The sequence below is a fragment of the Mirounga angustirostris genome, unplaced genomic scaffold (genome assembly GCF_029215605.1).
Source record: "Mirounga angustirostris isolate CCGP_5_RB_7025 unplaced genomic scaffold, mMirAng1.0.hap1 SCAF_1, whole genome shotgun sequence".
NCBI classification, from domain to species: domain Eukaryota; kingdom Metazoa; phylum Chordata; class Mammalia; order Carnivora; family Phocidae; genus Mirounga; species Mirounga angustirostris.
In genome coordinates this window covers 45,678,448-45,694,557 of record NW_026991709.1, presented here as the reverse complement: position 1 = coordinate 45,694,557, position 16,110 = coordinate 45,678,448, and the positions used below count along the sequence as shown (strand labels likewise).

The 16,110-nt window shown below is 40.8% G+C and overlaps 1 protein-coding gene across 7 annotated transcripts in view; it reads right to left on the bottom strand.

Moving 5' to 3' along the window:
• ST3GAL6 (ST3 beta-galactoside alpha-2,3-sialyltransferase 6) overlaps nucleotides 1-16,110 on the bottom strand; it is a 61,807-nt gene that overhangs the window by 29,852 nt on the left and 15,845 nt on the right. For 2 of the 7 annotated variants that reach the window (XM_045902722.3, XM_045902723.3), the window contains exon 2: nucleotides 11,145-11,325. The exons of 3 other annotated variants lie outside the window; for them this stretch is intronic. The gene's annotated coding sequence lies outside the window, so the exon portion shown is untranslated. Of the gene's footprint in view, nucleotides 1-345; nucleotides 397-11,144; nucleotides 11,326-11,636; nucleotides 11,772-16,110 lie in introns of all 7 variants that reach the window. 2 more of the 7 variants (XM_064592657.1, XM_064592220.1) reach the window with 2 other exon arrangements.

The window sequence follows — 16,110 nt, the reverse complement described above, 5'->3', positions numbered from 1 at the left end:
TATGCAGTGGAGATCGCTGGTTTCCCTTCCCTGGCTCTCGGCCGCTGCTTCTCACGGCTATGCAGGTAGCCACCGCGCCCACATGCTGTTATTATAAGGTAGTCAGAAATGCTTGTGTAAGGAGAAAGCAAACAGAGGGGGTAAATGAGCTAAACTGACACATCTACCTTAGTATACATAGTTCCTGTGAAAAGTCAACACTGCTTGGCAATCAGAAGACAGGAATCATGGCCCAGCTCCACATAATTCCTGGCTTGGGGCGGGGGGTGGTGCCTTAGATAAATCAGTTTACCTCTTCCAACGCGAGTATCCTTGCATGTTTACAAGTGAGAGCACACAACCTACCTCTTTGAGCTATTAGGTAGATGACCCCAAATGATGGGTGTCTCAGACAACCTAGGACACAAAATATGTGAATAAGTTTGTGTATCTTACTGTTGTGGGTTTTCTGAAACTGAAGTCAGCTGTGCTCTTTTTCTAAGTTGCAATATGCATGGGTTTTGAGAAAGCCAAAGTGAGCCTTGGTCTACCCTGACTCAGCCTACACTGCATTTTTACTGGCCTAACAGAAAGAGGTAGTTGCATGTGGTTTTGGCAGAAAGCCCACATCCTCTGACGGCAAAGGGAGTAAAACATGTAAAGAACATCTAGATCTGCTGCTTCCATGCCCTCAGGCCTGTGCATCTCTTTCCACTTTGTTTCGTCTTCCTCATGCATTTGTAATGTATGCTATCTTGATGTATTGTGGGTTATTTTAAAAAATCACCTTAAATTCTTCATGGTAAAAAGCAGGAAATGCATGATTATAGGTAGGTTAAAAAAAAAAGGTATGGCTCTATGTTTCTTAAGGAATACTTGGTAAAATCCAAGCGATGGAGAGAATTAAGATTTGGGATTATCAGTAAAAATCTAAGACAGTGAGGTGTTTGGGATGTTAGATGCATCACCGAAATGGCTAATTAAAGAATGAAAGAGAATTTAGTTAGCCCAGAGCCTGGCCCTTATACTTGTTCAACAAATGTTAGCTTTCCTTCCTCCCCTCGTACTGGATGCATTGAGAAAGGTCAAGGAACTGGGGTCCAGCTGGGTGCTAAAAGGCAACCTGTCATACAGGGGAGACGTGACCACATTAAGCGCTGACCAAAGGCCATGAGCAATGTTTCATGATGACAAGATACAGGCCTATCAGTGTTCACAGGGGGACTGATGTGGACTTGGCTTGTCTCATCCCTTTGACTGATGTGACCTCAGCAAAATGCTTACCCCTCTCCTCATGCAGGTATTATCCAAACACGGATAGAGGATATATATAAAAGACTCCAAAGAACACAATGGGATTATTTATATATCCTGTGACTCCCTTAAAAATACACTGTAATTAACCCCCTTTTGTTGTACATGCTGATGGTCGCAGACATCAGGGGTGTTTGGCAACTCTGGGAGTTCTGGAATCCACCAGTTAGACTTGAACTGAAACGGTTTTAGAAATTACTTAAGGCTGTCCTGAAAGGTATTTTACCATGGACCAATGTAGTCACAAAACAATCTGCCCAAATGCTCAAATATTTAAGACTCCACCTAGAATAACATCATTTATGCAAACATCCAACATGAATGCCACTTACTAGTATCAGCAATCTTTTAAAAACCTATTTACATGTGAGATAAAACAGTATAGGGAGGCTTAGAGAAAGAATTCAGTATTTACAATTCGATTTGCTCATCTGTCCCCCAAAAATGCATTCTTTGGGAAATTTATATATTATTTTACAAAGCACAGAAGTATAAGTAAGCGAGATTTTGTTTTTCATTCACTAATGCGTGTTTTAGCTGAAAACGCAGAAGTATGAGAGAACATTCTTTTTTCCTTTAAACATTAAAATGAACCTACTCTTGAAGAGCCATTGCATACACCAGCTGAGAAAAATTTAGGAAGCTTAGCCACACTCTTGTATTTCATGGGCAATTCAAAGCATATTCAAGTTGCAAAGCAGACTGGGCCAGCCAGGATATCCTTGTAATAAACATGTATAGTTCCTCTGCTCGCTCGTAGGAAAAAAACTTCCACTAATAAACAGATTCTCTAATTATAATTCTATAAATGGAATGACCATTTTGCTTTGAACAAGTATTTCAAAAGAAAACCAGAATTTAACAGAATGCTTGCTTTAAGGGAAAGAAAAAAAAAAAAAAGGCAAGCCTTCAGTAGAGCTTCGGTTACCAAAACGAATAAGTTTGAAGATCTTGATATGAAACATGACAGACACAGCTTCTTGGCTGCAGTTGTTCCCAAGACCAGGGTCCTAATAACATTCTTTACACAATTTAAGTCATAATCTCGGGTGTGGACAGAGGCCATCACGCAAGAACAGGAATCATTGGCAGAGATCAACTATTTCTTCTCAAATTATTAATATCAATCTATTAATAATTTCTATATGTCAAAGTCCACTCAGTCGTGGGCAACAGTTTTCCCTTCTCTTTAATAATAAAAGTGTGTCTTATTTGCGAACCATGAGAGACTATGGACTCTGAAAAACAAACTGAGGGTTCTAGAGGGGAGGGGGTGGGGGGATGGGTTAGCCTGGTGATGGGTATTAAAGAGGGTATGTACTGAATGGAGCACTGGGTGTTATACACAAACAATGAATCATGGAACACTACATCAAAAACTAATGATGTAGGGCGCCTGGGTGGCTCAGTCATTAAGCGTCTGCCTTCGTCTCAGGTCATGATCCCAGGGTCCTGGGATCGAGCCCCGCATCGGGCTCCCTGCTCCGCAGGAAGCCTGCTTCTCCCTCTCCCACTCCCCCTGCTTGTGTTCCTTCTCTCGCTTTGTCTCTCTCTGTCAAATAAATAAATAAAATATTTAAAAAAAAAACAAAACAAAACTAATGATGTAATGTTTGGTGATTTTTTTTTTTACTATTTTAAAGATTTTTATTTATTTATTTATTTAACAGAGAGAGAGAGAGAGAGAGTAAGTAGGCAGAGCAGCAGACAGAGGGAGAGGGAGAAGCAGGCTCTCTGCCGAGCAGGGAGCCCGAGGCAGGGCTCGATCACAGAACCCTGCAATCATGACCTGAGCCGAAGGCAGCTGCTTAACCAACCGAGCCACCCAGGCGCCCCTAATGTATGATTAATATAACATAATAAAATTTTTTAAAAATGCAAAAAAAAAAAGTGTGTCTTATTTGTGTGGAGCTTTAAAGCTCATAGACTGCTCTTACGTCCCTCGCTTCACTTAAGGCTCAAAACAAGCCTGATAAATGGCAGGTAGGTATGATCTTCCTCATGAATGAGGAAACTGAAAGTCTCTGATGTTGATTTGCCCTAGGTCACACAGTTTGAGAGACAGAAATAGACTGAAGGTCTGACCATTTCTTCCTCACAGTTCTATTCCTGGTGTCATCCTGTCTCTCAAGACAAAAGGCATGAGGGGAACCCAAAAGAGAGTTCTAATCTATAACTTCCTGACAACATTTGTTTGGCAGCTAGAGTTCCTAAAGGGTAAATTCAGGTATCTGTGAAAGGGAAATGGCTCTAGGGCGGCGTGCCCCCAAGTGACGTGACAGGTCCAAGGGGTCAGCACCAGATGGGGGCTTGGTAACACGCACATTCCTGAGCTCCTACTGGATCCGAATCTCTGGAGCTCAGGAATGTGCACTGAAACAAGCACCCACCAAAATAATTTTTACGCATACCAAAGTTTGAGAATCACTGCCATCGGATACTCAAGAGACCCATGGAGGGAAAAAAAATAATGGGTTTATTGAAATCAAGAGACCATCACAGATGTTATAATAATTATCCTGACTAGACTATGAGCTGCCTAAGAGCAAGACAGTAGGTCTTGTCTATCATTTTATTTCCAGCATTTCTAATACCTGTCACACAGAAGATGTTAAGTAGATAGCTGTTGAATGTAGTTACACATCCCACAATTAGATGCTTATGCCCCTCTCGTCCGTAGGCTCAGGGCCACCCAGGCTCTGAGACTGATCCCGGCCCAAGGAAAGGGAGCCTGAGGAGCCCTGGAGTAGCAGCTCAACAGTTCAGTCAGGTTCTGGCTGACTCCACGCTGACCTTGGCCATCTCCTTCACAGGCCTGAATTCTGTTGCCGGCTCACTGGATGACATCCTTGTTTCCCAAAGTCTGCAGTCTTCTCTCTCTCAGCCACCCCAGCAGCTCTGCAACCAAACTTCCAATTTTTTAGTCACTTGGATCCCCATGTCCCCATCTACTCTGTTCTCCATGCCCCCTGCTGCCTCAGTGACTGAGGGTGACTGCTTTTCCACTCCTTGGTCTCACCTCTCATGCCACGCACTGCTGCTCAGCAGTCTTACCCAACAGCTGCATCTCTGTGCATATTAGGAAAGAACAGCCCCTCTTGCTCTCCCAGCCATGTGGGCACAGATTGCGGCATGGCCAGGATTTCAGCCACAACTCTTCCCTTAGGCAGGTGCTCCTGTTCCTGGCTCACCTCCACAGCCTTACCAGGTGGCCCGACCTGCAGCCTGTGCCCATTCAGCCCTCAGAGAGTTCCTTCTCCACACAGGTCTCCACCAGTCCTCAGCTCACACTGACACACCCAAGACAGTGTGAACTTGGTCAGCCCGTCATACATCCTGCCTGCCTTCCTCTTTGTATTTATTGCTCAGTTTATGACTGTTCTGTCATCACATGCCCACGTGAACATTAGCTCCAGTTCTAGCTATGTAGTAATGTCTAGATTTTTTGGCCCAGCCCCATAGGTCCCCTAAGCCTCCTAGACCTAGCCATCTCCATATAGCCCAAGCCTCAACCGAGACACGTAGGATCCCACAGTAATCTATGTAAAGGGCTCAGTCTTCTTTAACTCATTTACCACCTCTTTTAAAAATATCATCCTTATTACTAATTGGATGATCCTAATGTGTCTGGTAGCCTCATTAACATACAAAGGACCTACACCCTCTGGTGCTGATGATCACGTAAATAACAGCACAGTTTATTAAATTACTCACTAAATGCCCAACGGTACACTAAGCCCTTTTCACACAAGATGACAAAAACAAGTATATTATCATCCCCATGCTAGAGATGCTTAATTACCAGAGCAGTGGCCAGAATTCAAACTCAGATTTGAGTTTAATTGTACATTATGGAAAACTTTTAAATTGTATATATGGGAAACTATAGTCACTGTTGTTGTTTTTTTTTAACTATTAACATCATGAACTTTATATTTACTTAAAACTTTTTTTAAAGTAAAACAAGGGAGGGGCCCTGGGTGGCTCAGTTGGTTAAGCGACTGCCTTCGGCTCAGGTCATGATCCTGGAGACCCGGGATCGAGTCCCGCATCGGGCTCCCTGCTCGGCAGGGAGTCTGCTTCTCCCTCTCCCACTCCCCGTTTGTGTTCCCTCTCTCGCTGTGTCTTTCTCTGTCAAATAAATAAATAAAATCTTAAAAAAAAAAAAGTAAAACAAGGGAATGATATTTAATGATACACATTAAATATATGCATTTATTAAAATACACTTAGAAACATTGAAATATGAAAAAAACGTTTACTTTGTAATTTAAGAAAATAAATCTTAAGGACTCAGTACTCTGATGAGATTTCTGCTAGAAGGACCTGAAAATTCTCAATAGGTCATAATTAAAGAATAAAGAGTAGCACATACAAAATTAATATGCCCTATTATACCTGAAAAAGTGAAGTTTAAATCTGAAATGTTGAGTTACTGGTATCTGATACAAATTAAGGGGAAAAAAATCTGACATTACTGAGAAAATAGAAAATTTGATTTAGGCACCATCCCCCTCCCCCAAATAACTATCTAGTTTCAACAAATTGGACCAACTGTATACATTCTGGCTGATTCCTAAATACATAGTTTTTTCTTTCTGCATGGCAAAAAGAGAATATGTATAATTAACTCTCTCCTCCTCCCCCAGTTCTTTGGCTAATACAATGAGAGGCAGCTAGTTCTACACATATATACACACACTCTTCTTTCAGTCTTTCAAGAAAAGCCAGTGCTTTTGCCAGATTTCATCGTTAGCATATGTAGACAGATCTTTTTACCTAATTAAAGCTAAGCTTTCACTGCCAAAGCAGATGACTGAATCCCCTCCTGAAAACTGGGTCTGCTTACTGCAAAGAATATAAAAAGGACAGAAATGACTTTTCAGCAGAATTTTGTTTTTTAATAGCACAGTGGGACACACTAAAATCATTCAGCTAATAGCATACTATACTGGATGCTAAAAATAAATGAACTAAAGTTCCTGTTTTCCAAGATCTCTCTCTTCAGACTCAGTTACACTGAAAATACACAAAGAAGCTTTTAAAGGAACTTCTTACGTTCCTACTGTTTATTCATATTTACTCCCAGGGTGGAAATTTTCTCTATTTCCTTATATTAATACCCCACTGGTGAGATAACCTCTAAGGAATATTAGATGTTAGCATGTTAAAGACTGTGGCTGATTTTTTAAATTAACTTTGTTGAGATAAAATTTTTATATAATAAAATGCACTTTTAGGTGTACAATTTGATGAGTTTTGACAAATGTATACAGTCATGTAACAACTACTAAAATCATACTAAACATTTCCATCTGCGCCCCCCTCCACGTTCCCATGTTCCCCTTTACGGCCAACTCCCTTTCCCCCACTTCCTGGCCCCTGATCTGTTTATCGCGATACTTTTGCTTTTTCTAAAGGTTCATTTAAATAGAAGCATATGATAAGTATCTTATATCTAGCTTATTTCAGTTGGTAAAAATGCTTTTGAAAAGACTGTCCATGTTGTTGCTTATATCAGGAATGCACTTTTTTTTTTTACAGTTAAGTAGTATTCCATTGTATGCCCATACAACTATTTATCAATTTACCAGCTAATAGACATTTGAGTCTCTTCAGTTTTTGTTGTTGTCGTTGGTACCGTTAGCAACACTATATTAAACAGTCAAGTACAAGTCTTTGTATAAGCCTATGTTCTCATGGGTCATATAGTAAATGTATGTGTAACTTTATGTAAAAACTTCATATTGTATTCTGGTGCCTATTCCTGAGCAGATTTGCTTCAATTCCTCAGTTAAAAGGAAAAAAAAAAAAAAAAAAACCCTCCACCCACAACAATTCAAGTTATTGATGCCACTGAATACAAATCACTGACGGAAGTAAGAATTGATACATCTGTTAATATCAAGCGCTCAGCATGGGTGTGTACTCCTGGAGATGAGAAACGGAGCGCGCAGTCTGAGGAGGGAACTGTTACACTGTTTCTAAATAAGTAGGACTATCTGTTGGGAGACCTAAAGTTAAATATTTTGGACTCCTGCTGTTCAAAGGGGGATCCATGGACCTGCAGTGTTGGCACCACCTGGGAACTTGGTAGAAATGCAGACCCGCGGCTCCACACCCTTGATCCACTGCATCAGATGGGCACTTTAACAAGACCCCCAGGTGATGTGTGTTTGAGAAGTACTGATGGAGATGGTCAGGGCAAGAGAAATTACATCCCAGAGGGTCGGGCCCCGTTTTTGAGAGGAACAAAGCTCACCCTAAGTTCCTCACTATCTCTTTTAAAAGTCTTTTGGACTCGACCTTTTCAATTTTCCAATCCACAGAATTTTCTCTGAAGAAACCAGGCAGATTCTCTCTGAAATAAGTGACTTTAAGGCGAATTTCCCTCACATTCTAGGGAATATTTGTGGTTGCCTTGTAAAATCCCTAAACATTTTCATTCCTGTATCGTTTTCAGTCTTATCCTTCCACTTGCTACCACTATCACCACGATACTCCTGGTATTTTGAGAGGAAATTCTCCTCTCATGATATCTACAGGACACACGTTTCATTCTGCATTGCCTAAAACGGTCAAGTGCATCACCAGCCAAACCTTTACAACAGCATCCCCAATTGCTGTTGTTCACAGCTTGAACCCCGGAATTACAGACCTCAGAGCTGGGAAGAGTTCACGGCATGTTGACAGAGAAAGGGCTTATGTCACCATATTATAGAAGAGACAGCCAGGATTTAGAAAAATTTAAAAACTTGCCAAAGGGGATGTCACTCACAAGTAGCAGAGTCCATGGCGTAAAAGGACATTTTTATGTGGACTTTCCTCCAGCACAATTCCAGTCTCATAGTGGGGGCACAGTAATAACCCACTAGTCTTGGTTTTGTTCTAGTCCTCTCCAACCTCCAGGGTTTTCAATTCCCGAACCACCTCCTTTGGGTGGCACTTCACTGACCTGGGTCTCACTCCTCTAACTTCTCTGCCTACGTTTCTAGGTCTCTTCCTCCTGGGCACACGTAAATATGGGCCTTCTCCAGCTCTTATCTTAATTAATGCTGGTTTCTAAACCCACGTGCCCATTTCTTCTCAGCTTCTAGCAATGATCTCTAATCTCGCTTTAAACCAGCCCACGTGCTGCACCTGGCGCCAGATCCTCAAAGCCCAGCTCTCATTCTGTCACCCACTCCACAGGGAAACCATCAGTGGCTTCCCACTGGCTGCCAAATAGATATAAAATCGCTTAGCCTGGCATGTAGGACTTCTATAATTTGGTCCTTCCACCTTCTCCTCTTCCACTCCATGCAATTTCTTCTTTGCAGGTAGCAGCATAATTCGGTGTTAAGGTTGCCTGCGAGGCAAGCAGACCCTGGGGGTTTGAGTCTCAGCTCTACAAATCTGACCAGTTCTAGGACCCTGGGAAGTTGCTTAACCTCTTTATAACTCAGTGTCCTAGGCTGTAAGATGGAATAATACCACCCAAAAGAGCTAGTGTAAGTAGTAAATATAAAGCACTTAGGTAAAAGTCTGGCACGCAGTAAGGGTTCTCCTAATCTTGTTCTCATTCTTCTTTTAAAACAAATGAAATATTAACTGCCCATATACCAAGCCCTTACTAAAAAATGAACTTTGTAACATCCTGGCAAAGACCCTAAAGAACTAATGACATTGTGCTAATAATAGCCTCAGAAAATTAAGCTTCCATTACGATGCTAGCTATTTCTGCACATTCATTTCAACATTTCAAAGTATCCGTGGTAGGAAGACTTATTCATCTGCTTCTGAATAAGAAATGAAAGGTTTGATTGATCAAGGTAATAGTAATCCGTCAGCAAAACTCATGTTAGAATTAGACCCTATTTCTGGCTATAGAAGCAACATCTTTTTATGCTTTTCATAATACAACTGCTCTGGAGTTCTAGTAAAAAAAAAAACAATCCAGACTTGTAATCAGCATATCAAATTTATGTCTTGAAGCAAGAAATAAAATCAAGAACTCTGCAAATAATTTGAGTGGACAAATGGTTTCATCTTACACTGTTACACTGTTGAGAAGGATTCAACTATTGCGTTCTAGAGTCAGAAAGAAATAGCAGGGTCAATCAGCAATGTCTAACAAGGTAAGGATGAGGAGCTGAGTGTCTCAGCCCTAGAGAATGGGAGCAGAAAATGAAACACTGCAACAGATGGCAATAAAAACAGTTGCAATGTTCTGAACACTTATGTAATAGAACTGTTCTAAATATTCTACACATGTAATTCTTTTAATCCTCAAAACCACCCCTTAAGAAAGGTACTGTTGTCATCCCTATCACACAGATGATGACACTAAAGCACAGAGAACATATAACGTACTCAAGAATCCCCAGGTAGTTAAGTGGCAGAGCTGGAATTAGACAGCAGACACACACCAGAATCCATGCTCTTCACTATTGTGCTATAGAGACTCAAAATATTTCCATCTGATGCCAGGAGATGTAAAGACTGGCAGGAAAGACAGTTCTCCAAATCACCAAGATGACGACAGCTCAGATTCCATTAAATTAGGATTTGTCTGTCAGTAAGAAACCTGCAGGTCCAGCCCCGCGTCCAGCCCAAGTTGGTGGTGTTCAAGAGCTTTGCAAGCCCAGTGGCTCAGGACCTGGGGAAGGGCTTTGAAACCACTCATGAACAATCTCGGTGTGAACAATGAAGAGCTCAAAAGATTCCCAAGGACCAAGTCCCAAAACCATTGTAAATGTCCAAATCTGCCAGTACCACTGAAGAAAGCATTATGTTCTCAGTCAATGGGCGTCCTTCACAAAAATGATTTTCAAACAAAACAGTAATGTAACAAATTTGCCAGGAGAATAACTGCTTTCTGATGAGCCTTCACAAATCAGAAGGACTGTATGGACACACGGGTAAAATGTGGAGCTAATTCCTGATGGACATTTGAGCTCCAGAGCTTTCTCAGAATAAGTTTATGAAGTGGGGTTTTAAATTTGTACATGGGTTCCAGGAATGGTAAGGAGAATATGCCTAAAAATCATAGTAAGGTACTTTAATAAAATTATTATTAACTGTAGCATTTAAGGATGGAGAGGGAACTCGAGTTCATTCTACTGAGAAAACAAGGCCCAGGGAGGGCAAGCATCTTGCCCAAGGTTACACAGCTTATTAACAGCAGTTTCTACAATAGCTGTGATGCATGTAACGATCTAGTTTTAACTTCAGTGTTTTCTTACTCTTTTACTTCCATACTGGCTTAGAGTAGTCCCAAAGAAGATATATTCACGCTGAGAATAAAAAAAATATTTAAGGGGCATTCAGCTGGGTTGGTCAGAAGAGCATGCAACTCCTGATCTTGGGGTCATGAGTTCTAGCCCCAGATTGGGTGTAGCGATTACTTAAATGAATAAACTTTAAAATAATAATAAAAGTATTTATAAGTTCCATAGCTCAACTTTGGGATATGCTGATGAGTCACTGGTTACATTAAAAGTCTCATGGGCCCTCGGGCCACATGTTGAACTAGTAAGAGATAAATTAATGGGCATTTTAGGGGCACCTGGGTGGCTCAGTCCTCAAGCGTCTGCCTTCGGCTCAGGTCATGATCCCAGGGTCCTGGGATCGAGCCCCGCATCGGGCTCCCTGCTCGGTGGGGAGCCTGCTTCTCGCCCTCCCACTCCCCCTGCTTGTGTTCCTGCTCTCTCTCTCTCTCTCTCAAATAAATAAATAAAAGCTTTAAAAAAAATAAAAAATAGGCATTTTAAAGTCATTTGGAAGAGGTGGCAACATCGTATAAGAACATTTCAAGTGTTCAAACTCACATCTAAGAAGTCTGAGACAGTGGTAGTGTTGCCTTGACTTACCTGCACTTTTAGGAATCTTTCCCAAAGGCACTCTGCTCCTGAAGGTGAAGGATGGGGTAGGGTCCCAGAGGCCCAGGAGCCTGTCTGCTAAATTGTCGGAGCCTGTCCGCTAAATTGTCGGAGCCTGTCCACTAGAAATAAGCCAAGACAAAGGGTTGGGCTGCTTCTTCACTTGCAAGTGCTGCAAGAAAACACAAAGATAGCATGCTCATTAAGAATGGGCTTCACGGGGCGCCTGGGTGGCTCAGTCGTTAAGCGTCTGCCTTCGGCTTAGGTCATGATCCCAGAGTCCTGGGATCAAGCCCCACATCGAGCCCCACATCGGGCTCCCTGCTCCACGGGAAGCCTGCTTCTCCCTCTCCCACTCCCCCTGCTTGTGTTCCCTCTCTGGCTGTCTTTAAAAAAAAAAAAAAAAGAATGGGCTTCACTGCCCAAGAAAAACTTTAAGCCATTAAAAAATGTTTAATGAATACATCGTCTTAGTAAACTCACTTCTGACCCCTCCGAAAATGCTTGACAGGGTGATGAAATTACCAAAAACAAAACAAAAATCCAAGAACAAAACCAGCAGCGTATATTACGTTACTAGAGCTCATGACTGGTTATCCACCGGATCCAGCTCAGGTCCTTGGGAAAAAAAAAAAAAAAAAATCCAGCTCAATTAATCCAAAACAACCTGGTCATGAAAGAACCATCTGTCTTATTTTTCAGCTTCTCTCAACACACATACACACAGCATTATTGTTAAATGCAGAGGTGAGAAAGGAAACTGTAGCTCTGAAAACCCTCCAAGGAGGAAGGGAAAGGAGACAGGAGAATGAGGAGGAGGTCAAGAAGAATGAAAATATCTAGGAGAAAGTGAGGGGAAAGGAAGCATGGAGAAATTACTAGAACAACTAGTTTAAGAATGTACTGTGGGCTACTTTCTCAAAATAATAAATAAATAAATAAATAAATAAATAAATAAATAAATAAATAAATAAATAAATAAATAAATAAATAAATAAAAATTTTTTAAAAAATCCCAAACTGCTCTTGCTATAGCTCTTCTTACACAAGACTAACCCTGCTACAAAAACAAACAAAACAAAAACTGCACACTCTGCACTTGTGCTAGTAGAAAATGTTATTTAAAAAAAACTCTTGGGGCGCCTGGGTGGCTCAGCTGGTTATGCGGCTGCCTTCAGCTCAGGTCATGATCCCGGGGTCCTGGGATCGAGCTCAGCATCGGGCTCCCTGCTCTGCGGGGAGCCTGCTTCTCCCTCTCCCTCTGGCTGCCTCTCTGCCTACTTGGTCTCTCTCTCTCTGTCAAATAAATAAATAAAATCTTAAAAAAAATAAAATAAAATAAATAAAAAAATTCTTGGGAAACAAATATCAAAAAACCAAACCAACAAAAATATGGCAAATACTTTAAGAAGTCACTATGAACTCTGATGTCCTACGACAAGGAAATACTTGTGCTTAACTATTATGAAAATCATTTAATAACATGAAAAATATTTAGAATCTACCAAGAAAGAAAAATTTTAAAAGCTGAGAACACGAAAATTATTTCTATGTATAAGATGTATTTCTATGTATAAGATGAAATCCACTAATGTGCTAAGTTGTGGATTACAGGGAATTTTTTTCTTTGAAACTGAAAATTTATAGAGACACCAAAAAATGCTTATTTCCACTTTTGAAATGCCAAGTAGTTGATGCATTTAGAAATTAGAAGAAAGGCAAAGTGGTGCTCTCTAGTAGCTATTATTATAATGGAAGTCTCCATTGTGAAGCAGAATTTTGAGCCTAAGGACCTTATGGGTAATTATACATTTGTGCCTTAGAATCATTCTCCCTAAATGCAAAGAAAGTGCAACTCCTGGGTTTCTATCATCTTCTGCCCACTAGTACTTATTACCAGCTGAAAGTAAAGGAGAAATCACAATTTTGAAGTTGGAAGCGTCCTTTAAAATTATCCGAATACTTGGGAAAAAAAAAACCCCAAACAGTATCATATCATATCAGGAACAGCTGGGGGATGGGAACTTAGTTACACCTGGAGAAACTTAAATCAAGACAGGAAACAAGATCGCCCATTCTCATGTTTGAACGACTCATGAAGCGGCATTAGCCTGGTTCTGAAGGCTTAGTGGGCTAAGGGGAAAAGGAGGGGGGTTAAGCCAAAACCAGTAAACACAATATTCAAGGAGTTAGGTTTGAGTCAGTAAGAGAGAACTTGCTAATATTTGGGTTGCCTAAAGATAATACAGGAAAGATAATACAGGTTGCATTATTGGATGAGTCACCTGTTACTAAAGACACTGTTCTAAAAACCACTTGGGAGGCTTTGGACAGTAGTGCTTAACAAACTTATATGTCCATTGGCATCACCCGAGCATCTTGTTCAACTGTAGATTCTGATTCAGTAGGTCTGGGGTGGGGCCTGAGAATCTGCATTTCTAGCAAGCTGCCTGGTAATGCCAAGGCTGTGGGTCAAGAGTGCCAAGGATGTAACACGACTATAAGCCTTAGAATGTGATTTAAACCAGTGTTTCCCCAAAGTGCATAGTCTTCCAACCATATGACTTCAAAAGTTCTCTCCCACCTGGATTTGGGGGCAGATGACTAATAAATTGGGTAAGTGGTAATTAGCAGGATTTTGTGAGTCCACACATTCAAAATTCAAAGAAAGTTTGTATCCTGGTATCTTGCAGTACCTGCCCCACCATACTTTTGAAAAATAATTTATTTTGCATAATTCTAAAGAAGAGATGTTTCACTTCCATTAAAAAAATGATGCTCATACTCCAAGCTTGGCAAATATTTAAAAACAAGTAACTACATTGTAAATATGCACTCAGCATTAAAAAATGCAGTTACTTATGATTTCACTATACAACAGTTAAGAGAGATGTAGAATGAAAGAAAATATGGCTATAATTTTTTCCCAGTGATCTGTGGCATAAAATCGTGTGTCTCCAGAGGTGGGGAGGGGGTAAGTCTCCCAAGGCTACAATTTGTGGTCTTCTTTTTCAATGGAGGGCTTTGCATTATTTACCTAGCCCTGAAATTTCACCTCCCTACCATCCATCAGAGTCATAAAAATTCCTTCAATGTTTTAAAAGTCCCTGTTTCTGGCTCTGCTCCCCTATCTAAAAAACCTGGACTTTAATCAGTTCAAAATCCTATGTGATGTCTTCCCTGGAGATATGTGCCAATACCTGAACACTTATCTTCACACTTTAAGGTATATCTTCCTTAAATTTAAAAGCCTTCTAATGTTTCTCTCCCAGAGTAAATAAGCCAACAACTAAGAGGAAACCAGTTTCCTGCCTTTCTTCTGACTCTGAAAGTCAGAGTTGGCTGTTTCAGTTTGCTTAGAAGTTGTAAGTAGCATTCCATCCGATTGACAAAAGCCCTTTTTCTTCAAACTGCTTATTTACTTGTCAGTTAATTCTGAATGAACCTAGCTTATTCTGCTCCTTGGGAAGTATCACCTGTTAATTCCTCTTTTGCTATTTTTAAAAGAAAAATGTGAGTTAACGTGAGGGTAAGCCATCAGATGAACCTACGTAAAATCTTAAGGTTAAAGTATTGGAAATTTTTCTGCTTTCCACAGCACATGAAAATATGTGGTGATACTTTTATTACTATCCATCAGATGATTCTCTAAAGCCAAATTACAAATATGATGCAAATCTTAATTTGGGGTACTTTATATTATTATTACAAGTAAACCAATACATGTGATAAGTGTTTTTTTATGAAATCATATAATCCTAGATTTGCTTTCTAATACTAGTAGGTTAATCCTTTTGGCAAAGTGAGTCAAATTTATTTCCTGATAAAATTAATTCTGAAAGTTTCCACCATCTACAATAACTGTTGATTTAATCAGTAAATAATTTCTCACTGCCAACTCTATACCAGACATTGTTCTAGGCACTAAAGATCGTGAAGGAAAAAAAACAGATTATCGGGGCGCCTGGGTGGCTCAGTCGTTAAGCGTCTGCCTTCGGCTCAGGTCATGATCCCAGGGTCCTGGGATCGAGCCCCGCATCGGGCTCCCTGCTCGGCGGGAGGCCTGCTTCTCCCTCTCCCACTCCCCCTGCTTGTGTTCCCTCTCTCGCTGTGTCTCTCTCTGTCAAATAAATAAAATCTTTAAAAAAAAAAAAAAAAAACAGATTACCAACCAGGAGAGAGGCAGATATTAGCAAGCAGTTCATAAGTAATTATTTATTTATTTATTTATTTTTAATTATTTTTTTATTATGTTCAGTTAGCCACTGTGTAGTACATAATTAGTCCTTGATGCAGTGTTCAACGATTCATCAGTTAAGTATAACACCCAGTGCTCATCACAGCACATGCCCTCCTCAATACCCATCACCCTGTTACCCCCTCCCCCCACTCCACAGGTAATTATTTAAATTACAACTGAGGTATGGCTAGATACTGACCCAGGTCCGGAAGGACAGGGAGCTTCTCTGAAGAATCTCGGGAGAATTCTCAGAGAACTCCACTGAAGTGTTAACCAGATGAGAGAGGGTGAAAATGAGAGACATTCTGGGCAGAGGAAAGAGCATTTGCAAAGATTCTGAGGTGAGAATGGAAACTATACACAGAAGAACTGAGGCTGCTGATAGGAGTAAAGCTGGAAACAGTAATAGCTCATCTCGGCAGCATGCCTACTGTACGCGTGAACTCACAGTCCTCCCCAGCACTGGACCCAGGCAGTGTTACTCGAATTCTACAGCTAAGGACACAAAAAAGCTTAGAGAGGTCAACTTGTCCAAGGTCGCAAAGCTGGAAGGTGGCAAGCCAGGGTTTGGTCTAGGCAGTCTGCTGCCCGGGTCCTTATTCTGGACTGTAAGCCACAAGAACTTCCCAGGAGCAGGTGAACGTGGAGCTTTCCTCACATTCAAGATTCATTCCGTCAACTTTCATTTTCCACAGAATGGCATCATGAAATAGAGAT